We start from the raw sequence: 26,759 nt of genomic DNA on the forward strand, positions 1-26,759 counted from the left end.
CCCCCCAAAAAAAGTTCATTTCCTTAATGCGTTTATTCTCTTAGCCAGATGAGGCAGACAGAAATCACAGCATAATCATTGCTGACTACATTTAAACCAAAGGGAAAGAAATCAGTGCAAGACTTCTCAAAGAGACCAGTCTTAAAAACTTCTCCAAAGGAGCAAAACTGTGATGATTTTGACAGAAATTTGAACAACTAGAGATATTAAATGGGATTCATATGGGTCATTTTAAACCAAGAACGTTTATGCTTTCTTACATATAAAATATCCCCCCAGTAAATGCCCAAAAGAAAAAGAGGAACTATGGGAAGGAGCCAAGATTGGAAAGACCTGGATGGTTGTCCAAACACCACCAGTGGTGGTGAGAAGAAGGGCAAGAAAGGGAAGTCCTGACAAGAAGTGAGTTTTCACTTCCCAGTAAATATTTCAGGTAGAGATAAGACCCTGACCAAACATTTTCAAAGAGGAAGCAGAGGGGGCAGAGACAGAGGCAGTGTCAGGGCAGATTCAGGCAGCATCCTCATCCAATAGAGGAAATCATGAAAATAGAGATAGATAAAAAAAAAATACTGTAAAAAAAAGAGGATGGCGATGAGGGTCTTCATCACAAAAGATAAAAAAGGAAGGTGAAAAAGCCCCTCACAAAAAAGAAGCACAAAGAAGAGGCTCCAGGTTAAAGCAGTACCTAGAAAATATCTGGTAACCAAAACCCACCCTACAGCATCACTTCAATTACATTTATCATGTTCTATACATTTGTTTTCATGCACTCCTTCTACCCTCAACTCCTCTTTGACATCCTCCTCAATATCCTACCAGACCTCTGCTCTCCACCTCCTTGCTGTTTATTTTCATGGACCAGTTCCTATGCACTGGCTATTTAAAATAAAGAAAAAAAATCCAATTTATCTTCCAGTCCTCTTCTTACAGGGATCTGCAATCTGCTCAGTGACACTGACTGAACAGATTTATCTGAGATACCTTATGGGATCAATGTCAGCTTTTGTGTATTCAACATCAATTCTCATTTTTTTAAAAAGAGCAATCAGAAACACATTAATGAATACAGACCACAGGACCTTAGAAAAACCACATAACCTCTTCTGTCCTATCCTGTGCCCATTTGTGTGATAAAAAAATGGACTGGAATTTATTGACCCCTTCCCAGATGCAGACACTTATCATTAAAATCTGCTACAAATATTACAAAGCCAAGGAAAAACCATGTTAACTACATCTTTGACAGGTGAAGAAAATAGTTTATCAGGTAGCTGATACAAGGGGGAAAAAATAGAAATATGTTTAGGCTACAGTAAAACTGAGATATTAATCACACCAGTCATGAGGGGAGATTTAAAGTTCCACCAGCAACCATAACTCTGCCAGCTCATGCATCAGGCTGTTAATTAGATGATCAGTTTGATGACCTATCACAGGACAATGACAGATAATTCAGCTAATAGGATAGAGACATTGATCTTTTTTTTTTTTTTTTTTTTTTTTTTTTTTTTTGTAACTGCTAGTTGCCAACACCATTTCACATGACTTTCCACCATCACGTTCAGGAAATAAAAAATCAAATTGTAATAAACACAAAAAAGGATATCATTCCCTGGTGCCACTCCCTCCTCTTTCCCAAGAAGTTTTTGATAGAAGTTCATCCCCTAAGATTTTACCATGGCATGAAGGATGCTCCCCAGGAGGGCAGGATCTTCTCTCAGCCCTCATTCCCCTCACTCACCCCATAAAATCAAGACATCTACAGTGTTTTGCTTTTGTTCTTTCCATCCAACATTCCCAGAGCCATCAGCACACGTCACCTCTTTGTGTTCCACTCCTGGGAGCACAGGGATGTGGATTGCAGGCAGAGGGAAGGTTATGAGGCTTGAGCTGGCAATAAACCATGTGTGTCTCCTTATATTTTAGCTGCAACGCTGCTGGCTGTTCACTGGCAGAAAATTACTCTCTTTACACAACAAGCAGTGTCTTTGTGTATTGAATAATGTAGCATGTAATTTCCCCTTGTTGGAGGGAAGGGTGAATTATTTATGATCACGTCCATACTGCATTTGTCTGCTGTACATTAACGTGTGCCAGCCCTAAGCACAGAGCAGAAATCAACAGCAACCTTTGCAAGCTCCTTGGCCAAAAGCAGCCCTCATAAAAAAAATAAGGATCTCTGGGAATAGCCTAAGGAGGAAACGTGGATATACCAGATGACACACAGAGGGATGGGGGGAAAAAAAAGGAAAAGCTCTCTTAGATTTCAATATATTCCCACTGAAGCCAAGGGGACTTTGCTCCAAACTCAAGGTAACAAAGGTATTTATATGCAGCAGAGAACTTAATAGCAAACAGGTGAGATGTTTTAATGCCAGTTTCCCTGAGCAATTCCTGCATTCCATGAGAGGAGGGGCTGCTGGGGGCTCAGGATGCAGGAGCCACAAAATCAAACAGCAAAGCACTGGAAATACAGGATCCACCAGGCTCTACTCACCTCAGGGTGAGAAGAGACATTCCCCTCAAAAGAAAACATGCCAAGATTTTTCATCATCCACACGGGTTTTGTTGACTGTATAGAAAATATTTTAAATTCTGTATTATTCCTATTAAACAAACATTTCATCAAATTCCTCCCCTTTGTCTTTAAGGATTATAAAGGAAGACTGCAACCAAGATGTCCATGGACTCTCAGAATCAGGGAATTACATGGAGAGCTGCACTGGAGCTCTTGAGCCCCTCCAGTGATGGTGCTTTCACCACAGCCTTGGGCAGTTCCAGTGCTCAGCAACATCTCTGATGAAGAAATTTTCCCTAATATCCAACATAACCTTTGCTGATGCAACTTGAGGCCATTTCCTCTTGTCCTAGTGCTTGTCCCTTGGGAGGAGAGACCAACAGGCTATAAAAAGCAATTATTTTCATATGCTCAGTCACGTAGCTGAAATTCTCCTCTGAATAAAATGAAGAATATTGAACAGATTTTGCTCCTATGTGTATGACCTGTTTTCCAGGTCACCAGTTCCTTAATATTTAATATGCTTTCCTTTCTTTCAAAACTCTTTCAAATAAAGAAAAATCAAATTTGCTGGTGCTCTTCAGGCTAAATTTTGCAGTAGCCCTGTTATTTCTGATCACAGTCAGCTTCTCCTCCCCCCACATGAAAAGGTGGCTGGTGACCTCTTATAAACACATTTCAGGTACATCAGGAACACATTTCTCATCCTGGGGTATAAATGCTCCCCTGAGTTTATGTCAGCGGATCTACAGCACTTTGTTTCCTCCCTTCACACAATACAATTGAAGATTTCATGTAAATTTACCCTGATGGGCAGGTCACAATCTAATATATGGATGTCTAAGACAAGTGAGAAAATAATCCACCAGCTCTCAGATTAGATGGGTGAAGCCTAACTGGAAAGCTACAGATGCTATAAAATTAAGGATAAATACTTTTATATAAAAAAATCCCAAACAAAAGATAATACTGCTGAATCATCTGGGCAGTACCATCACATTTAATATATTTAATTTAATATATCTAATGCCATCCTTAGAGTAACAGCTATGTTATTTTATCCACAGTCTCCTAATTGTTTCCACTAATCTGGATAAATATTCCTTCTGCCTAAGTGCCTTCCCTGCCAAATCAGGAAGGTTTGCCTGAATCAAGTTCTCAGTTTGCACTGCTGATGCTTTTTGAAATCCCAGAGCAAAGCTGATCCCGTGAACACTCCAGAAATGAACTTTCCTGTGGAGGTTTGTCCCCCTGGGAAGCTCCTGAGCAGACAAGGCTCAGCATCCACAGAGGGATGGAGCTCTGGAGTGAGAGGCTGCCCACACTCAGACCATGGTAAACTTTCCATGACTCACATCCAGGGGAATGGAAACATGAAAGGGCAAAGTGAGGCTGGTGGAGTGAAATCCTCCTGACATTTCCACAGGGAAAGGAAAAGCTCAACAATATTTAGCAGCAATGCAGCACAACCATGTAATTCCTTTTCCATTCCTCTGTTCCTCAGTGCAGCTCTGTCTGTGTCCAACAGCAATTCTTCAGCTCATGCAGGATAAATTCACGACCTCTGGACACAAAAAACCTGCAAAACCTTACAATTACAGATATATTTTAGCTGTCAAGCTTACTGGAAATGGTTGGAATTGAAGCAGACTACAGGCAGCACACAAACAACCTGAAGTATTTGTAGAAGAGTAGTGAAGTATTTGTACAGCAGGAGGAAGTTCATCCTGTGAGTGGGCAGGTTTTACCATTTCAATAAAAAATACCCCAGTAGAAGTAATAAAATCTAAACTAAATTTAAAAAGAAAGAGCATTATGCAAGGAAAAGAGAGAATCATAGATTTTCTCTCTCCTGCTTATTGGACACGTTTGGCTCATCAAGTTAACATTTTTGGAAATAAACTTTGCCTGAACTCACATCTATTTACCTCAGAGAAATCAGAAAGATGCCAGAAAGATGATATGTCAATAAAAAGAGGATCATGAATCACTGACCTCTGCAAACTTCTGGCAAAAGGAGGGGGGAAAAAAACCCAAAACAAAACACTAAAAACAAGCAAAAAGCAATTACAGTGATTTAGAAAAGCCACAGGACTCATTACAAAGCTCAGCAACCTCCTGCAGACTGAAGTTATGTAAAGCTCCTTTATTTACTTAAACCTCCCAATTTTTAAAGAATCATCAATAAATGCAACACCCAAGATGCTGCATAAACCCACAGAACCATTTTCAAGGCAGTCAGCTGGAAAACAGGTACATCCTAAAAGCGAGAATAGGTGCCACAGCCCATGGTTACACACTCAACCTGTTGAACAACTGCTGAACATTTGTTCAAGTCTAAAATTTTCTTTAAAGAATCCATTTCATGGCCTTTTAAAGCCAAAAAAGCCTCCTGAACCACCACTGAATCAGCAATCCTGCCTAAAAAACAACAGTGGCTTCTTCCATAACCCAGCTGGTTTCTTTCTGAGAATCTAATCCAAACACAGTCTGCTCTTTTCTCATCCATACACTTCTAAATAAAATGTGAGAATGGAACAAATTCTGTGCTCCACATGCAAAAAAATTTTAAAAAAATTTAAAAAATCAGCAAACTCCTCTAAAATCTGCATAACAATAGTCATTTCAATCACATCAGGATGACTCCCATTATTTGGGCTGCAGGAAATAGTTACTGAGCTTGAATCACCACTCAGCTAGGGCATAAACACTGCCTGAATAAAGTGATTTTTGGAAGCAAGGAAAAGAGAGTGGGGATTGGGAAGGGGAGCTCCCTGGCCTGGATCAGTGACAGCAAGGTCATGCCCTCCCCCAGAAACCTGTTATTGCACTTGAAGCCTTGTGCAAGTTCCTGGAAATTACCAAGATCCAGTTCCTTGCACTCCTAAAATGCCACAGCCACATGTTCTGATGTGTTTGTTTGGTCTGCCTCAAAATAACAAAAGTCTGTATTACCCATTTTTAAATTAAAGTGTTTTTCAGCAGCAAAAAAAACCAGCCCACTAATTATATTTAATGACTCCAGTGCTCCTTCTTTCCATTCTATCTGATTTACATCAGTCTAAATCAGATTCATCACTTATTTTTTTGGGCTACTTGCAGAATAAAAATCACAGGCAGGGAAATAAAATAGAACAAAAAAAAATCAGCAATTTCTCCAGAAATACAGGTCCAAAAACCCTGGAAGAATAAAAAAAGCACCACCAGCATCTACCCAACCTGTGGCAGCACAACCTGGAGCTGCCAGGGCAGAGCTCCCATCAATGTGTTTAAATCCTCCCTCTTGCCCCAACATGCAGCAGAGTGCTGCTCTCATCCCTTTCTGAGGATGTTTGGAGCAGGATTTTTGCCTGCAGTACACACTGGCTTCTCAACTCCTGATCAAAACTTGCTGCCTACAATGTGCAGCAGCTCCAGCAATTCATCTTTTCCCTTCCCCTAGTTCCTATTCATCTCACACTGTGCCTTGCCACAGAATCACTGACAGGTTTATATTGAATATGAAAGAGTTGCACACTGTAGGAAAAAAAAAAAAACCAAACCCACTGTGTCTTTACATAAATTAGTCCAGTGCATTTCTTCTCACAAAAAATGCCACTTTAATCCACTTTCAGAAATCATTCTGCATGGATGAAGTTTAGTGTCTTTATTTGCAATCCTGGTAGTAACTGTGAGCAGCCTCCCAATACTCCCCACATGGTTCTGGGGGTCCTTCCATGGAAACAAGGAAAAACCAATGCACCCATCCTGTGGGGTTCACACATTCCTCTCCCAATAATTTGGAGGCAGATTAGAAAGTTCTGACATTCAGAACACAAACAGAAATTGCATCTATTTAACAAAAACCAGCCAGTACCTCATTAAAATGATCAATTCATCAAAATCCAGGATGATGCTGCAACTGGGAGTTAATTTTTACCACTTCCTAAGAAAAAGTGCATCTTCTTAAATGTCCAGAGAGACAGCAATACCAAAATAAGATAAAGACAGATGTAAAAGGTCAAACAATTCATGCAATGAATTAATATCCATGAGAATTGTTCAGTCTAATTTGCCCTATGTACTTTCTTTTGTTATATGGGGAAAAAAAAAAAACAAAAACAAAGACCTCCCTGGGAAGGCACATGGATCACCTGAAATACAATTTTAAGTGCAGAAAATCAATGTGATAAGGCTGGTTTTGCCATAAATGTTTTGCTAATAAGACCAAACAGCCACTGAAGTTTCATTTCCAGCACAGGACATCACGATAATTTACAACAATAGAAATTCTTACCTGCCTGCTCTTTCAAGGAATGCATCCCACTCTCATCCCACAAATCAGCCAAATCCCTGTTCTGTGTGCCAGTGCAAAGGGAAGCACAGAGCACCAAGGCTGAATCTGTTCTGAAGCTCTTCCACTGCAGTTATTTTTATCAAACAAACTGAAGAGGTTTGGGGGTTGGCAAGAGGGAAAAAAAAAATATCATCTCTAAATACAGCTCTCATAAGCCCTGCAGCCAGGCTGTAATCAGAAATAAATGAGTGTTTATCTTCAGAAAAAGCCCGAGGCAAAGGATTGCTCTGGTATTGACATTGCTCACATCTCAAACCCAGCTGTTTGTAGTTACCTGTTTCTCTCCATCCACTGTGAATCCTGCTTAATTTCAGCTCCCAAGGCTGCTTCATTGACTCTCTGCAAAAATATTGCTGCAATTGACTCAAACAGCTCTTCTGGAGCAACTAATTCAATAGATATAGAAGGTTTTCCCTCCATGCAGAGCTCAGATAGGTGAGGGCAGCACAGTGATTTCATTGCTTACCTGAACACAATAAAAAGTTGTGGATTCCCCATCCCTGGAAGTGTTCAGGGCCAGGTTGGACAGGGATAGTGGAATCACCTCACTGTGCAAAAGGAAATAAACCTTCACAGCCAGTGAGAGCTGGTGGAGCACACTTGGAATTTTGGATTTGCAGGAGGGATCTGTCAGTGCTGAAGGGTTATTTTAAACCCAGCTCTTTGTCTCTTGCATTAATTACTGGTCCAGAACCAGCACGTGGGGGGAAAATGTTCTGAGAGTATTTCCAGCATCCTGCCAAGCATTTTCAGCCTTGACATGCTGCAAACCAGTGGGCATAACTCACAGCTATGAGTTACTCTGACTAGCATCTTATTCCTTTTACACATTTGATTTTCCTCGATCTCAGCAGCTGCTGCCTCAGGTTGATTCAAAGGGAGGAACATATTCCATCCACCATCTGATCTCTAATACTTTCTGCCACTTTGCAAGGGGCATGCAGCACAAATTGCTGAATCCTGTGGGTTGTGAGAGATCAGCTGCTAATTTAAGGCTGCTTTTGAGGGATGAATAACATTGTATGGAATAAATAGAATTTGCATCATGTAATGCCTTCGGTGCCTGTTTATCTCATGCTGTGGTGAAATGGTTCTGCATGCAACCAAATGGGATCTACCAGAATTCATCTGATACACCTTCACACTTCAAATATAAGCAGTTTTTCTGAAAGGGGATCCATTCTATGTGAATCTTAACTTTGCTTTAAACACAATACAGTTATGGCAATTCTAGAGCCATGCAAATGCTCGCAGCTGCTCATTTGATTTTTAGTGGCTGAGAAGGGATTTTCCTCCACCCCCAAGCTGAATTTTCTCCATAAACTTTACTATCTTAACAGAGTCATCTGAATTCTTTTCATTGTGACTCATACAGGGTACCTTCTCTGTGAGACATGCATTGAAATGGATGGAAAAACATATCTCATCTGTACATAAGTACCATGTAAGTGCTTTTTCATGAATAGGGCATTTCATCTTTCATCTAATGCTGAGTGGGTGAAAGGAAACATACACAGCTGCATCCTGAAAAGACAAACTCAGCATTAGAGTCTGTCATTAAAGTTTCTTGTAAATTCAAACAAAAATTACTCAACTCAAACTATTCATTGATGCCAAATCACAACTGGGGCTTTGTTTGTACTTAAAAAAAAAACCCAACTCTGTTCCAAGCTTAGTAGTAACTTTTCTAAATGTTCAACAACTTTAATTCTTTAGGCAATGACACATCAGATAAACCTCAGCCCATTAACCAAGAAACCCCTTTGTTTATTGCAAAGTGAAGCAGACTCAGAGCTCAAAGTAGAAAACCCAAGAAATTTTGAAGCACTCTCAAGAAATTTCTAATTAGTTATCTCAAAAATATCAGCAGATAAAATTCTAGCAGGTAAATGCTGGCTACACCTAATTAAGCAAAACCTTTTTGATATAATATCATTATCCTCTTTCCAGCTTCCTAGAAAAGTGTTTATTCTGCAGAAGTCAAGCAACATTTACTTCTAAAGTCTCCTGCCACTATTCCTAAAGAGTTTCATCAAAGGCTTGGGCTCCATCACTCACTCCTCTGTAGTCTGTGCTTTTTAGCTACACACAAATAATTTTTTATTAAGCAGTTTATAAGATCCCACCATTCTGAAGACATTTATGCACCCTGGGCATTGTGTCCTGTGTGGTTGGCAGAGCACACACTTGATGTGGAACCTAAACCCATTTGATAATGGAATAAATTCTGCTGATTGTCCCCTCCTGTTTTCATGTCATCACATTTAAAGAACAGCACTTCTATCACAAGCTTCAAAGGAGCTCAAACACCTCAACCCACTGATTTCCACCAGTGCAGGAGGGAGGTTGTGCTGCACCCTGTCACCACCTCTCAAGGATATCACAGCTCTTGATGCTGTGATACAAAATACAAAGAATACAAAATACAAAGCAAAATCCAGCCCAGAAACCTTACAACTGCACAAAGCCCCCAGTTCACAACAGTCCTAACAAAATGGAAAAGATTCCATGGAACCCAGTGAGTAAATACAGTAATATCCAGGACAATAATAAGAAAATCTGCTCCTCAGGCACTGAACCATTGACTCCTTGACTTGACTCTCTGTTCCTGCAGGTTTCCCCCGTGTTTGGCTTCAGTGTGCTTGTTTTCCACTTGGAAATAACACAACCACAAATACCTTTTCATGCCTTACACTGTGCTTAGCTGGCCTCCAGATTGTAAACAAACGAGATAAAAATCTGAGAGTGTTCTTTGCTCAATCTCCATGAAAAGAAACCAAGGGGAAAAAGAAATTAGAAAAGCAAACCAAAACCCCAACTCTGCATAATGATGAATGTACCAAGAGAAATTTGGCATGCACCCCCTCACACCCTGCCTCTTCTACAAAATTTTCTGCAGCATAAAGACAACATTTAGCTTAGCAAACTAGATGGTCTCTATTTGTGGGCAGAAGAAACCCAAGGCAAATGCTCCAAGAGACTTTTTTATTTTTTTTTTTCCAATGGATATGTTAATTACTTGACTTCTGTTATTGGCAAAGTGTCCCAAACTAACCTTCCACTCTCCCTCTGCTCCAACTGCAGAGGGGTCAAAATTCACTTTTTAAGGGTTTGAAGTGAGAAATTGAGAAGACAAAGCCCACCCTTGATGGAGCTCTGAGATAGCACAAGTGCCTCATTCAGATCCTTACTGATCCCTACCTGAACAATTTTTGGGAGCTACACAGGGATGCCTGGACCAGGATGCTCCAAGATCTGCTCTGTGGGAGAGAGCATCTCCTGAGACAGCCCAGAGCTGTGAGGAGAGAGGGAACACAGCTGCTCCCAAATGCTCTGCTCCAGCCAGAAACCTCTCACATCCCTGGAGGCAGCAGAGCACAGAAGTGAACAGTGGGAGGTAAAATGAGGTTTTATTTTTAAGCAGTAGTGCTTGTTGATGTATTTGTTTCCAGACAAAGAGAGGAGGACACAGAGCAGCTACAGGACACTGCAGCTGAAATGGCACCAAGATGAGTTCTGAGCTCAGGTTCCTCTGCTTGAAATAAATCTTTGCTGAGGCAAATCACACAAGGAATCTGAAGTGACACAAATTCCATCAACTGCAGTTGGCAGCCAGACTGTCAAGAACAGATGCATGACTGTTAATGATAACCCAAAAAGCTCAGCTTCTAATGCAGAAAGATTGAGACTGTGTTAACATTATAAAAAACTGCAAAAGAACTAAAAGCATCTCCAGAATACACCCCACAAAATACTTTACAGGAACTTACAAACTCCAACTTTAGCAGAATTAACATATCTAACAAAAAACATCTCCAGCAAAAATGCCTCTCAAGTTTGAAATGCATTTCCATCTGTTAAATTTCTCTGTTGCTGATGGTGTTTACCTTGAGTCAAAGATATGAATCTTTGATTTCATGAGATTAATGTAATAACTTGGTTTAGGCTGATAATGCATTCAAAGCTCTCAAACATGCAGGAGACTAAGATGGCATCAAGAGCATACAGATACATTTGGAGGGGATGATTTTAATGGGAAATAAATTAGAAATTTCTTAATCTATTTCTGCAGCAAGGACTACACTGACATAAAAGCTTCCTGGGATGTCTTAGGCTGGAAGAGATGGCTTCCAATTCCATTTATTCCTTCTAAGCACTGCTATATAACCTAAATAACAACACTAAGGAAAACTCCTAAAGCTTTATCAGGTAAGTGAGGACCCAGGCTTGGAGGAATGCAATGTTCATTTCTCAAAAGTGGCACGTGGCCACAATGAAATAATGACAAATAAAATATGCATATTATATACAGAGAAAAGGCTGTATTGGTCAGCAGAGGAGCTCTGCCCAACTGGTGCATCAAGCTGCAAAAGGAAACACTGGTGTTGGTGATCAGAGAAATGTGAGAACCAGCTCTGTCTTCAGCTGTCCCATCACTGACAGCACTGGGTCACTCTTCAGTGGGCACCAGGAGCCGTCTGGATTTGGGAATAAACTGCCCTGTGCTCAGCTCCCTTGACACTTTCCACCCTCAAGAATGATGTTTGAAAAGCACAGCAGGTGCCCCCACAGCTCTATCCATCACTGTCTCCTGCAAAGATCACTCCACGCCCAGAGCTAGAGACAGCAACAAAATGCCAAGAAATGCCAGGTGTTCCATCAAATCTTTGGGAATGTGACCCAGCAGCTGGGCTGGAGCAGCTCTGGACCCTGCAGCCCCTCACCCTGCTTTGTGTCCCCTACAGGAGATACCCTCTGCTCCCAGCCACAGCTCTGGCTGCAACAGCTCCCTGTGAATGAATTGATAAAGCTGGAAAAGACCCTGAGACCACTGAGTGCAACCCTCAGCCTCCAGCTGCTGCCTCCACCACTAATCCACAACCACCACTGACACCCAGCTGGGAGAGCCCTCCAGAGTCTGAGCCCAAATTGGCTGGTTTGAGTTTTTCATTGAGAACTGCTGTGGTGCCCCAGCCATGGAAACCTTCACCCTCTGGCCAGAGAACTGTCCCATGCTGGGACAGGGAACATCTCCCTGCTGGTGGCATCTGGGCTGTGGAGATGCTCTGGTGCATCTCCTCTGTGCTGGGGGAGAGCAGCTCACAAGGGAAGCACCCAGGGATGGGTTCTCTGCACTAAAATTAAATGTTGGACCAGGTTTGGAGCAGCCTGGAAGAGCTGGAATGAGACAAGCTTCCAACCCAAACCACTCTGTGACTATTTTTTCTATTTTTTCCATGTGAATAATCAAGTTCTGCTCCTTTTACAGCAGTAACTTCACCAGTATGTGGAAAATTAGGAATTCTAGAACATCATCCTTGGTGCAGGAGAGAAATAAGTCTCACTGCTGATCATTTGATTTAATTTGCAGTTTTTCCTGCGTGTTTAAATCCTGGAAAATGCCTTCAGCATCCAAACTATTTTTAATCACAGCAAGTGACTGCAGAAGTTCAGAATAATCTGTAAACTTTAAAAAAACACAGTTCTTCTCATTAAGTGAAAAAATAAATCATATGCTGATAACACACCTCAGTTTCTTTATTGCATGGCTCAGTGGTTTAAATTAGACTTTGAGAAGAATAGCAAATCCTATACAATTATATGGGTGTCTTTCTTTGCACATGAAAACTTGAATTTGATGTTATTCTTAATCTTCTTCCTTTAGGTTACTTGTATAAGGCCAACAAAACTGATCTGGAACAGAAATGTTTTATCCCAACAAGGACATTTAAATACAATGTATATTATTTTATCAGTGTTTTTACAGAGATGCTTCTGCCCAAGGTGAAAACTAATTAAATGAGAAAATGCAGTTGTAACCATTCATGCCATGCACAGGAGCCTCAGAGTGCACTCAGATGTGTCTTGGGGTTTGGTCCAGCTCCAGAAAGGGTGTGTAAATCCCAACATCAGACCTCAGTTCTTTTCCAAGGTGCTTCTCCCTCCCTGGGTGACAAAATGACAGAGTTCTGACACGTGTCACCTGTAATATCATTTGGAATAAAAAGGTACAAGTCCAAGAAAACCTAGCTCTCCTAAGTCACCATTCAGAATCCCATTACCTGGGAATTGAGGGGTTTTGAATGAAATTCAGATATGTGTTACACAAGACAGGATGCCACCAGCAATCCAATTTCTAAATAAGCCATCTAAAGCAGACAGCATTGACTCTCTGACTTTCTCCCAGTAACCACATTAAACAGAATGAATTTCAGCCTTTCAGAAGCTCAACAGACAGAGAAAGTGAATTTTCCCAGCTTCCCAGGCTGCAATCACACTCCCCATCCCTGAGCTGTGCCAGAATCTCCCTGCTCAATAGAGGCAGGGACATTTTTGGGGCCAGAGCTGGCAGATGGCATTTTCAGGAGCAATGATGCAAGACCTGCAGGAGGAAATGAAACCCTCCCAGTTAAGAACTGGAGCCTCATTAATATAATTGGTTACATACAAGGTGCTAAAATACAAATTTGCTGCATTGAGAAGCCAACACTGTTTCTATTAGTTAAGGAGTGTTTTGCTCACCTCTATTTTTGCTCAGGCACAGAGGAAGAAGGGAGGGGAAATGTGTCATGTACTCTGCCTTCAGCTACAGAATGCCATGCCAGAGTACATTTTTCACCTCAGATGAAAAATGAAGGCAGGTAGCCTTTCAGCACAGCCACTCCTGAGGACTGAAATGGAAAATTATTTGGAGAGCAGCTCTCACGTCATTCACTCATTGCTGTGGATTTACATCCTCCAACCTGCCTGAGATGCACAGATTGAGGAGGACTCCACCCCAAGCTGGAATCTGAGGGAGAAGACATATTTAAAATGTAAAAAACAAACTATAGTGCTACTACTGGACTGAAAAAAAAATCACTCATCATTACCCTTCAGGAAAGCACTCCATTTTCTGCCTTTCTGCTTCAAGTCCAGAAAATTAAATTTCCTCTTTTTAATGGTGCTGCCCTTTGAGTACAGGCCAAAAAAATGAAGCAGGGAAAGAGAGCCTGCACCTCTCAGTTTGACATCTCTGGTGATGGGAGGGAAAAGCCACTGGAGCAGGACACACAGCCAGGAGCTGGAGCCCTTGGCTGGCTCCCACTGTCAGGAATTGTCACCCCCTCCAGCTCCCTGGCCATGCCCTCCCAAGCCAGGAAATCTGGTTTGCATTGGGTGCCAAGGGTTGTTCATTTTTCATCCCCCTCTACCTTTGCTCCACTGCTCCTTGCTCCTTTAAACCCTGAGGATGAACTCCAGAAGCAGATGCTGGTCTCTGATTTCCCTCTCCACAAGGATTTCCACCTTCTGTATGACTTTAAAACTCCTCTCACTGCTTTCAGCTTGGCTGCAGGTGAATATCTGTGTGAGCCATTGGCTGAAGTGTCTTTAATGCTGGAAGAGATCATGATAAAAAACCATCCTGTCTGTAAAATGGACACTCCCCCTTCTGAAAATGGAGTAAGCCTATTAATTATTTTCTTAAAGACTGAATCTCAAAATGGCACTGTTGACATTTAAGGCTCATAAAAAATGCAAATCTGTCTGATCTGTGAGAAATGAGTTTGTATGATCTATTTTAAGATGAAAATATTTATCAAGGAAGACAGTTGCCAATTGGGAACACAAACAGAAACAAAACTACTTACAGTAAGTTGCCTTTTTTTTTTTTTAATCTTTTCCATGCCAAGGGCATGCTTCTCCCCAAAACAGTGGTGCACAAAATAAGTGACATCTGGTGGCTTTAAGCTGTAATAGAATAAGGCACCTCATTTCAATGCTGTTAACCAAATCAATTTTTAAATTTACTGCTTCTAGCAAGCTTTTTAGATGTTTTATTTATTTATTTTCACACAGATACTTCTGAGGCCTCTGGGCATCACAATCCCTCTTGCAGGGTGACAACTGCTGTTATCCAATTAAAGTGGGACTGTCCTATTCACATCAGGAAAAACACAACTTCACAAAGGAATTTGGAAGGCACAGGAAAAGAGCACTAAGATTTAGCTGGGCAGCACCAGTGAGAATTACACAGAGCCAGGCTATTAGAAAAGGCTCTGCAGAATTTGGTGAAGGAAATCCTTCACCTGCTCCAATTACTCACCTGCTCACAGTAATTAATATCAACTCAGGTCTCTCTGAATTGTCTTTCATTGGATTTTAATTAAACCCAAAACAAACAGCTGCATTTTTCATTCTGAACTTAGCAGCATCCTGGTGGCTACAACTTTTACAAATTTGAAACAGCTTTTCCCCTTTTCATGCTTTATTGATCCTCAGCAATGGCCACATCTAATCCAGCCAAGCCTCCTGCACCTAAACCTGCACTCCAGACATAAAGCAATTACAACTCCCCTCCAAACTCCTCCAGCCAGAAATACACTTCTCTTTCAGAAAGCCATAAGCCTCTCCTGGATAATTAATAGAAGTACTGTCACCCAGCCTCAATTAAAATTACAGAATTGCTGGCACTGCAATATCAAGGCTTGCAACACCAATTTCTGCAGTAATAAGTATTTATGGGGGGGGGGGAAGAAATCTGTAAGCACTATGTAACAGAAATGAAAGATAAACAGACTCTAAATATTTATCAGCAGAGGAAGTCCAAAAATACACCAGAAAAAATGGAGCTAAATCCAGACCATTGAGGGTTCCTCGAAGGATGTGCAAGGAGGAACTTCATTTTCAGCTTGACATGGCTAAATCAAATTAATTCCTTCCTCCTATTCAATTGCTGCATAGAAACCCCCCCCCATGCCAAAAGGACAAAGCTAAAAATGTCCCCAAAGCCACGTCTGAAGGCTGCACTTGCACTGCCATAAATAAAGAGCTGCACTTTGGGGCTTTTCCATCACTTTTAAGAGCTAAATATCCTTAGGAGGGATGTCCACCTGCATGGTTGGCTTCCCTCAGCTCTGAAAAGGGGCTGCACATCTGCAGGGTCTCCATAAAAAGGGGCCTCTGGGATAGCACAGCTACTGATGGATTATTTCAAAGAGAAATATGATTTCCTGCTCACATTCCCTCATCCCCACCAGACATTATCTTCACCTCAGACCTGCTGGCTGAGCTGAACAACACATGCACAGAGAAGCACAGCTGAATGGCTTCAGCTCCAGCCACTCATCAAGAAGAAAACTTTTAAAGATCCCATTTCAATTTATTTTTCTCAATGCTGGTGTGCTGAAGTCAGCAGGAAGACATTTCAGTGAGTTTAATGGAACCAGAGTTCATCCAGAGAATTGCTGTTTGCAATGAACTCAGCGTTTGTGTTATCTCATTTGAAATGAGATTTTTTTTTTTTTTTTGTTAAATGCAACTTAATGATATTTGGTATTCCAGAATTATTTGCTATCTTTCAAAATACAAGAGAGGAGGGTATTAAAGTTCTGCACTGTAAAATGTTTAGTGATGATGGATGGGATATTCTTGTTTCAGTAACAGGCATGTTTTTAATGCATAAATATTAATTGTCATAAAGTGCCTGTTCATTTTGCAGTTTTGGGAAGCTTTAGATTGTAGAAATTGTAATAGTCAAAAAAATATATACTATAGGTATTTATATATTTATCAGCATTTTCACAGCATATTTTTAGTGCTTTTTTTTTTTCCATTTATTATCCAATGTACCAGCACAGCAAGACAAAAAAAATGGAAAACTGGAGAGATGACTACACTCAGTTAATGGGCATCATTACAGGAAAACACTATCAAAACTCAGCAGAAGCTTTTTATGCATTCCCCTGTATTACACCAAAATGAGTTATTGCTGCATGCTAACTCTGGTGCTAAACCAGGAGAATCTCAATTTTTCCAGCTGTAGCAGGAATGAGCAGCAGGTGAGTGGAACCCACCTGAGAGAGTTATTGACTCCAGATAAAAGCTGCTCCCTGACAAGCTCTGGAGGGTTTCCCAGATTTTCCAGCCTTGCCACACTCCTTGGTGAGCAGAGGGATCTGAATTCTTCCAAAACAACTGGAAAATGCAAAACAACTGCAAAACTGCTCCCACTCCCACAAGAATCTGCTCCCCCTCACACCAGTGAAACCCAAAAGGTGAATTAGTCTGCTCTAGCCTAATGCCAGATAAATCCACATGGGATTTCCATGGATACCATCTAGATTGCATTTACTCTGCTCTGTGTTTTCCATTTTGCTCCTCAAAAATCTACTCTGAAGGGTTAAAAGCTTCCCTACTTAACATCACCTGATGTCAGACAAATCTTTATTTCCTTTTTCCTCAGTGAGGGGATCAGCTCAGATTCCACTCTTCCCTTCTGCTCACCTCTCACATCTCATTCCTTGTTTTAAAGATGGCATAAATAGCTTTGCAAAGTAATTCTAATACTAAATGTCAAGTGCAATAGTGGTTTTGTTCTGATTTATCCTTATCTGATCCTTAGGCAAGTTAATCCTCAACCTGAGAAACTGTTTTCAGAGCTTTATAATTGATGAAACTTTTCATCTTAATTATTTACTTTACGAACAGCTCCAATGAGTTGCTCAGGGCATAAAGCTGTAGTACTCCATGCTGGAGTGCTCCAGAAGATGTTTTTGTCTCCTTAAATTAAGAGCCCATCACTACACCTCGTGCTGCAGTTTCTATTGGCAGCCTTTAATGCACAGCAGGGTTTTTATCTGAATTTTTATGGCTGGCAATAGATGCAGTTACAACCCAGATGTCTCAGTGTTATCCCAGCCCTGAGCTCCAGGGAGACACAGAGCAGGCAGAGCATCCCTGATGCTGGAGGTGTGAATCTTACACTGTGAACCAGGATTCCTTCCCTGGAATCACCTGGGCAGGAGCTCAAAACCCTGATGGACACGTTCAAAACCTGTTCCTCTCCCATTGCAACAGCAGCACCCAAAATCCTTTCCAGAAATGTCCTCAGGCTTCAGCAATCCCAAGGATGAGCTCTAAAAATGCACCAGGAAAGGGTGGAAGACAAGAACAGGAGCCCAATCACCAGCCTAACATGAAATACATCTATGAAACTTTGAGATCCATTATCCATTTAATTTATTTAACATGACCAATATCTGTTTAACATTATCTAATATCTACAGAGCTAAGCAAAAAAAAAAAAAAGACAAATTACAACTAAAAAGTAGCCCAAATCAAAGAGGCTGGGAAGGAAATTAGATAAGGTATTTGATGGCCTTGCAAAGGAAGTGTTGGTTTTAAGAATTTCAGGAGATGAAGCTCCCAGTGAGGAGCTGGGCCTGCAGGCAAACCCATCTCATTATGTGATACATTCCCTAATAAACTATTAAACCATCCTTCTCCATTTCCTCCTATTTCTAGCTTTACACAGACAAACCTGGCTGCACCAGTCAAAGAGTCCTTTTTCTTTGGATTAATAAATTCTGGCACTCAGACCATTATATCCCAATTCAAGCACAGCAAGGTTGACACTGGGCTCTTATATTTCCTCCAAATTATGGGCAAAACCTTCCAGAGTCCTGATTTCTGCTATTTTATTTTTTTTCCTGAGGTCTCTCCTATTTGTTGGTATCTCACCACTCATTTGGTGCCAGTTCTGAAGCACTTTAATTAAGTGCTTTTTCTCAGCACTCCTCCAAGAGCTGAAATTGGGCAAACCATCCAATATTACAAACTCACATCCATGTGCTGCTCACAGCACTCTTTCAGCACTACAAGGCTTCTTCCATGTCTCAAGTACACATTTCTTTCTTTTTTTTTTTTTTGGCCTTTGTATCTTGTAGAGCTTTTCATTTTTCACAGCAGTCTTATCTTGTTTCCTCTGTATGACTTTGAACTTTACATTTTATCTTCACTCTTGTCTGACCTCAGCTCAAACTCACCTGTAACTCAATGACTCCTTTGAAAGAAATGACCTTCCCTCCATTCCATGCAATTCTGAAAAGTTACAAGTCAAACTTAAACTTGTTTGAGCCAAACACCAATAAAAGTAACACCTAAGTGAAATACAATAATACAAAAGCCTTTTTCACTCTCATAAGCTTTTCTAATTTTATGGTTAGATACCAGGGTACATTCACCCACACTGAAAATCAAGGTTTTTCTACAAGAAAAAAATATCTCCTTGTGAAACTTATTTTTTCCTACTGGAAGGCGTGAAGCAAATGGAAAATGTCACTTTGAGTATTTTGCTATTTAGGTACAGATCTGCACCTTTTATAGTGAGGAACAACCCATCTTAGACAAAGATTAAAACCCCCATTTATTTATAAAATGCTGTGCTTATTTGGTGACTAAATGCTGGCACAGTAAGTTTTAGAATATTGAGTGTGCATTTGGTGCTGCTTGGTATATAAACAAATAAAAACCTGGGTTGCTTCCTTGCCACAGCAGTTCTCCACAGGATTGGGTTAATTTCCAAGGAAAGTCGTGGCACAGGAGGAGTGTCCCCCCCATCCCATCCTTGCAGGGGCTGTGGCTGCTTTCAGCAAACCAACAGGGGAAGGTTCACACCACCAGAAACTCCAAAAATGTGTCTGGAGTTGAGCTGAGCCCCCTCATTGGTGGCAAGGTCAGAGGGAAATCAGCAGCCAGGTGCTGAGGGTTGGGAAATAAAGATTTCAGGCAGCTCAGGCAGTTGTGGGAGGTGGGGGAGATGGATGGATGAGAAGGGCAGTAGGGTGAGGATGGAGGGTTGGTGCAGCAGAGATGCTCCAGGATGGAGCAATCAGAGGGATGGAGCATCAAGGGAGGAAAGGCTGAGAGTGGGGGTGCTGAGCCTGGGGAAGGATCCAGGGAGAGCTCAGAGCCCTTCCAGAGCCTAAATGGGCTCAGCAGAGCTGCAGAGGGACTGGGGACAAGGGATGGAGGGACAGGACAAGAGGAGTGGTTCCTCACTGCCAAAGGGCAGGGATGGATGGGATTTTGGGAAGGAATTGCTCCCTGTGAGGGTGGGGAGGAGCTGGCACAGAGAAGCTGTGGATCCCCTGGATCCCCTGGATCCCCTGGATCCAAGGCCAGGCTGGCTTTGAGGCAACCTGGCACAGTGGAAGGTGTCAGGGTTGGAACTGGATGAGCTTTGAGTTTCCCTTCCCACACAAACCAGTCTGAGACTCTGCCTTGTGACCTCTGGTGTGCTCTGGTGTCCATCAGAGGGGACAGAGGAGGTGGCACAGAGTGCCAAGGATCCCCCACTCCTGTTCACACCCACCACCTCCCCAGGTCTCTCCTCCTCACCCCAGCTGCCCTGGCACTGCCAGCAGCCCCCAGTACCCACCAGGACAACAATTTTCCTTCTGTTTTCTCTTGCAAGCATCACCTGCTCATCTTCCCTCCCAGGACACTCCTCGAAAATAAAGCTTGCAAGCCACGTTCAACAGCTGCTGGAAACCAGGTGTAACATAAATTAATAAATATTCCATGGAAAAGCTACATTAACTGCCTGCCCCTGAAGTGCTGTTCAGTGGCATGTCAGGCCCAGCTGTGTAATCAAAGGATTACAGTGCTCCCATTGCAAGGCTCTCCACCTCCTCTGGAGCTTCCCTGTCTCCCTCACCTGTAAAAACCCAACCAGGCTCCAGGACAGAATTGTAATCATGTCTGTGAGCCCAGGAAACACAACCCAGCAGGCTGTGGGGACAAGCACAGCACGTTTTCTGTCAGATACAGGGGCAGCCACACACATTTTTAAGAGGATGGGTCAGCAGAGCTATAGATCATCAGTTCATTTTGGTGGGATTGCAGTGCCAGTGGAGAGATGGGTGCAATTCAGGCTGCTTCAAAATGAGAGCTTGCAGCAGGTTACAGATCCCTTCCCCCTGAATAGCTGTATTTAGAGTTCAGATCTGACACCACACTTGGCAAGAAAAACAGGGCACTTCACTAAAAAACATAAAAAATAAGAAATACTAATTTGTGGGGGAACAGGGTGAAAAAAATGCTCTCTTGTTGGAAATCTACCATGTTTTTCCACAGCACTTTGGATTCTTCTAGCTGAGGAACATAATTCCAGCCAAGGAGTATGGTGAGAATTTAGAATTACCCCTCCCTGTGTGAGGTATGGAGGAAAACAGGTGGGTTAAAAGGGAAAATGGGAGTCTAAAGACAGCAATTAGCAAGGCCAGTTCAAATCAGGGTCCATCTTCTGCAAACCCTCTGGGATGTTTGAAACAGTGTTCCACATCAGGCAAGCACCCAGAGAAGCACTGAGTGATTTAAGAGCACATTTCCTTGGAATTTATGACTGGGATATACATTAAGTGTAGGAGATATTAGGAGAGAGGGGGATATCAGTATCTGTCATGGCTTTTCTCTACCTACGTGATGCATCGTGCTGTGAAGGGAGGCACAGCTGGGTGTTCCAAGTTCCTAAATCCACATATCATTTAGGTGAGATCATCCCTCTGCTGCCAGCTCACTCGGGAGAAATTCTATCAGCACCCAACAGAGGCACAATGCTGAGTTACAACAGTGAGACTGTGCTCTGTGGACATACAAGGAAGCACTCAGTGTAAAAAAGTAGTTTAATAGGAAGGATTCCCTTCCTAGTGAGCAGAGGAATTCCATAAGAAATCCTTGTTGGTCATCAGCTTGTCAGAGTTTGCTGCCATCCCCCAAACCACTGCTTCAGTATAAACCAAAGTTTTGAGAGGTGCTTCAGCACCAGCCCATCCTTAAAAACCTTCAATGGCACTGAAATCACCTGGGCTGCCAACAGAAGCTTTGACCACTGAAACTCCTCATTCTCACAGAGCTCCTGCCACAGGTTGCTCAAATAATGTTAAAATATAACAAAAGCATTCTTAATTGCATCTCCATGATTGTGCCTACATAATCTTATCCTGCTAATGCTGCTGGTGGATCAACACCTTCATTCCCTTCAACCAACATGAAATAATTCAATATGAGAGTCTGCTTCACCCTTCTCATTTGTAAGATTTCCAGATCCCAACTTTTAGTTTATGATGAAGATAAAATTCCATTACTCCTCCATTGCATTAGTGGAATTAAGTGTTTTGCAAGGTAAATCTCCACTGTTTGATCATGTTCCTGTCACCAACCACTAAATAAAACACTTTCAGTTTGAGATTTGTCCTCATGACAAAATCTGAACCATAAAATTATTTTGCTATTGAATCCAGAGCTGCACCTCACAGACAGAGGATCTAAGTGCTATTAAAAAACAAGAATGAAAATAAAGAAGGTAGTTTCACTACTAAATCTTCATGCACGTAGTTTCCTCCTTTCTGCATTCAAATTGATTTTCTTTCTTTTGGCATGTGAAGAGCCAGATGAATCCTTTGACTCAATGCCCAGAGTGAAATGCACCAGCAGCAGCAAGAAGCTCTCAGGCCACGAGACGTGTGACAACATTTTAATCATTGACAAAAAGAGGCTTCAGGGCAGCTGCTCTGTTAATGTTTGCTGGTTTTAAGTGAGATTACTGTTTATGAGTGACTGCATAAAGAAATATCTATGACTATAAATAGCACAGATATAAATATATATGTATGTTCATGTACATTGGGGGATGTTTTATTGGTGGAAATTTCCCTCTCTGCCAAAGATCAAGCAGTCCCCAGTTAGTATCAAGTGCAGTGCTGTTCAATCAGGTGTTTGTTTATCCAAATGAGCACATACGATTTTCAGTTAAATCTTAAAATATTTACTTTTCATGAACAGTTCCAGCAAGCTTTGAGATTTATCTGTGATGTGCCCAGCTGGCCACTCTGCTCTTTTTTTAAGTCTCAAAACACAGAAGAACGTGTTTGTTCTGCGGGAGATGATGATGATGATAGGGTTTTGGTCTGACTAACAATTCAAGAAGTGAAACCATTCTGATGTCATTTGCAAGGAAGTCAGTATGAAGGGGACTTAAGGCCACAGAACGATAATAAATAAAATAAATTTTATAATTTCCAAATCTGAGAGTTTGGTAGGTGTTTGGATGCACCATCCAAGCAATACTCTCACATATCCTATTAACCTACAAATCTGTCTGTGCCTAAGTCAGATCACTGCAGAGTGCGGCTGAAGTATTACAATAAAGCAGCAGAGGAAAATTAAAAAGAAGGGGAAAAAAAAAAAAGAAGAAGAAGAAGGAGAAAAAGGAAAAAGAGAAGCCCGTGTACGAGACCGCCAAAGTTAAGCTGGTGAATTGTTGCTTAACAGACTCTGACCATAATAACCCGTCACGGAACCTCGCCTGCATTCTCAGCAGCTATAAAGCTATTTTTAACAGCCAACAGCTCGCATTTAAGAATACCCTCTTCACCCAAAATACCCACAGCGAGCGGCGGCATGCGTGCCGGCTGGATGCTGGGTGGGATGGAAAGGCTCCTCCAGCAGAGCCCTGAACCAGCCCTGCTCTCCAAAATCCCCCGAGCGCAGCGCCGGGCGCGCTGCGGGACCCGCTCCGGGCTCGGTCCGCCGCTCCTGCCGGGCTCCCGGGGATGCCCTGGGGCTCCCGGGGATGCCCTGGGGCTCCGGGGATGCCCTGAGGGTCCGGGGATGCCCTGAGGGTCCGGGGATGCTCCAGCCCTTCGGGGAGCGGGGACAGCGCTGTGTCCCCCGGCTGCAGCCCCGCGTCCCCCGAGCCCAGCGCTGCCCCCGCGGCTGCGGCTGCACAACTTCCCGCAAAGTCCGAACTTGGGGAGCCGCTGCCTGGGGACCCCTCGCCATCCCATCTTCATCCCATCCCATCCCATTATCCCATCATCCCATCATCCCATTATCCCATCGCATCCCCGCGCTCCTACCTCCGCCGCCCGGGCTCTGCTCTGCTCTGCCCCGCTCCCGCCGCCTCCGCCGGCTCTGCCCTGGGGGAGGGGGGCGGAGGACGAGGAGGAGGAGGAGGAGGAGGAGGAGGAAGGGGGAGGGAGCAGCCCCGGCGCTGCCCGGCCGCGCTGCGCAGCCCGAGAGGCGGAGTGCCGGCGCTCGGCTCTGCCCCGCGGCCGCCCGGGATCCGGGGGTGCCCCGGGATGGGAGCGGGGATGGGGTATGGGGGATGCGCCGCGGAACCCCCCGGGTGGGATGCTGAGCATCCCCCGGGCATCCCCTGCGGCATCCCGAACCCAAAAACCGCGCGGGGGATGGACCGAGAGAATCCCGAGCCCCTCCCGAGCCCGGCAGGAATTTGGGGTGTCCTGGTGTCCTCTGCCCAGGCTCCGGGGCTGCAGCGGGTCCGAGCTGCGCTGCCGCACCCCGGGCAGGCTGCAGGCAGCATCCCTGCCCTGCTCCGGGCACGGAATGGCAGCAGCACAAAGCTAAGGAGCCAAAATCTGCTGCCCAGTTCAATGCAAAGTGTCTTATCAAACAAGAGATCCTACCTATGTGTATATATATATCTATATCTCTATATATATGTACATATACACACACATATATACACACAATATATGCACATACAACATATATATAATATATATATATATATGTAAAGTGATTATGAATATACATAGAAATGGTTAATCTGTCATAGGGCAAGCTGAGGTTAAGTTTTAGGAAAGAATTCTCAGTGAGGGTGGGCAGGCCCTGGCACAGGTGCCCAGAGCAGATGTGGCTGCCCCTGGATCCCTGGCAATGCCCAGAGCCAAGTTTAGCACCCTGGGATATTTGAAGGTGTCCCTGCCCATGGCAGGTGGTCCTTAAGGTGCCTCCCACCCCAAACTGTTCTGGCTCTATGATGATAAATTCATGGTTAAATGTGTAGTCTGGTTATTAATTTTGTGACACACACATCCCATCTGAGATGCAGCACACACCATTTCCCTCAAAGGTTTAATGCCACACTTGCAAAGCCAGTATTATCAGAAGAAAAACACTTCATATTTCCCTCCTTACACTGCTAAGCTTAAATCCACGTGTTTAATACTCAGTATTTTTCTAAGAGTTTGAAGTGAGGAAGCACAGCTGAACATGAAAGAACAGTGAATTCTCTATTTTAGTACTTCCTTTTGTGATCAAGCCCATCTTTGGTTTTAACTTTCAGAAGCATCCCAAGCTCACACAGCTCTGTGGGAATCTGTTTTGCATGGGAACCATATGTACCTTAATAGTGAAATGCAAAGCAGGAGTTTACAAATTACACAGCTCTGATTGGGAGCCAAATTAAGATTTCAAGCAGGTGATTTTGCACCTGTAAGACTACATAAAAACGTTTAAAATATTCTAAAAGCCACACATCCACTCATTTCCTACAGCACCACATATGTATCTCTTTTCAGATCACATCTGAACCTCACCAGGTTTTTAGGGAAAAAAACCACCCAGAATAAAGACCCTGACAAGGTGAAACCTGTGATTTATAAAATACTCACACATATTCAGCATTTCTGTTCTGAGTTAAATATGCTGCCCTCCAAGGCCTTTTTTGGCCTCGTGGGATGCTCTGAATAGCAATTATCCTTAGCCAGATTTCTGTGTAATTACACTCCCTTCCTTTTTCTGTATTTTTAAATAACAAAAAATCAAAGAAGCTGTCATGAAAACAAGATCTTCATTCTCTTGGGAAGTCTCTGTTTATATTATTCCTCACCAAGCAGCAGCTGGAGTAGAAATCTTGGTGGTGTTTTCCACATGTGGGAGCTCAAACTTCCAGGCACTCCATAAAGGTTGGGTCCACCCATCTCACAGACACTTACAGACCGTTTTCAGTGTTACCTGGAGAGATGGGGAGGAAAACACAAACTTTAGTGGCAAAATAAATTCCTCTCCAGGAACAGTGTTACTAGGAGAAATCACTGAATCAAAGAATGGTGTGGGTTGGAGGGACTTTAAATCCCATCCCTGCTGTGGGCAGGGACACTTTCCACTGTCCCAGGCTGCTCCAAGCCCTGTCCAGCCCATCCTTAAACACTTCCAGGGATGAGACAGCCACAGCTTCTCTGGGCACCCTGTGCCAGGGCCTCACCACCCCACAGGGAAGAATTTTTCTCTAATATCCCATCTAACCCTGCCCTTTGTCAGTTTGAATCCATTACCCCTTGTCCTGTCACTGCATGCTCCTGTAATGATTGCCAAAGGAGAAAAAAATCAGAATAAACAGCCTAAAAAATCTAAAAGCTAAGGCTGACCTTTAATTCTCATGATTCAGAGTTCAAAGAGGGAGGAAATGAAGAAGTTTCAATATAGAAATTATAGTAGAGCTATCTCTGACTTGATTGGTTTTCATAAAAAGAAAGGTCCTGACCTCCACCTCTGTAAATCTGATTTCTGCTGGTTGCCATGCTTACTCTGCAACATATGAGGAATCATCCCACTTTTAAAACAAGTTTGTACATATTTCTTAACTCTGACCAGGCTTATAGTTGAAAAAGATAGGAGAGTCCTTTAGCAGTGTTGAAAAGCAGGCCCACAATTAGTGGTGCAAACTTGTGGATTTAAAAGGTGATTTTTTAATTTTATTTTTTAACCATGTGAGTCCTTTCTCCTTGCTGCTGGCTGTGGTTTGGGGCAGGCAGGTCCAGTGGCTGTGTTTGTCAGCAGCAGAGCTGTGCATTTATAGCCAGATTTAACTCTGGGATAAATAAATCAGATTGTGTCCTCAGAGCACCGCTGTAATGGGATGCTAATCCTGCTTTTCCTCCACGTGCCTCTTCCAGCATCAGCATCCCTAGGTTTTTCTCACAGAGAGGGCTTAGAAATGCAGATGTTTCTGCTTTGTGCTTCCTCTCTCCCAAACTCATAAAGCAGAGGAAGGAGTTCATTGCCCACAAGGACCCAGCAGGACTTTGCTTCCCACCCCAGCTGCTTTTGGGGAGCCCTTTTCCCATGACCTCCATCCCCAGGGAGTGCTTCCCAAAGCCCTTCTCAAGGGGTGCTGCTGCAGGGTGCCAGCACAGAGCCATTTCCTTACCTCAAATCCTAATTCCACCCCAATGGATGTCACAGGAAAAGACCAAAACTTCCCCAAAACATCTCGGTCAAGGCACCACCAGGAGCTGCAGGGAACAAAGTCACCTTCCCCAAGAGCTGCCT

General features: G+C 42.9%; 1 protein-coding gene across 5 annotated transcripts in view; it reads right to left on the reverse strand.

Moving 5' to 3' along the window:
• CHST15 (carbohydrate sulfotransferase 15) overlaps positions 1-23,678 on the reverse strand; it is a 42,501-nt gene extending 18,823 nt beyond the window's left edge. For 2 of the 5 annotated variants that reach the window (XM_079312253.1, XM_079312250.1), the window contains exon 1: positions 23,540-23,678. The gene's annotated coding sequence lies outside the window, so the exon portion shown is untranslated. Of the gene's footprint in view, positions 1-6,797; positions 6,920-7,131; positions 7,476-13,600; positions 13,648-23,539 lie in introns of those variants that run through there. The other 3 variants (XM_079312251.1, XM_079312254.1, XM_079312252.1) reach the window with 3 other exon arrangements.
• Positions 23,679-26,759: the final 3,081 nt, after the last annotated feature.

The sequence above is a fragment of the Erithacus rubecula genome (assembly GCF_903797595.1).
Source record: "Erithacus rubecula genome assembly, chromosome: 9".
In the NCBI taxonomy this organism is placed as follows: Eukaryota; Metazoa; Chordata; class Aves; order Passeriformes; family Muscicapidae; genus Erithacus; species Erithacus rubecula.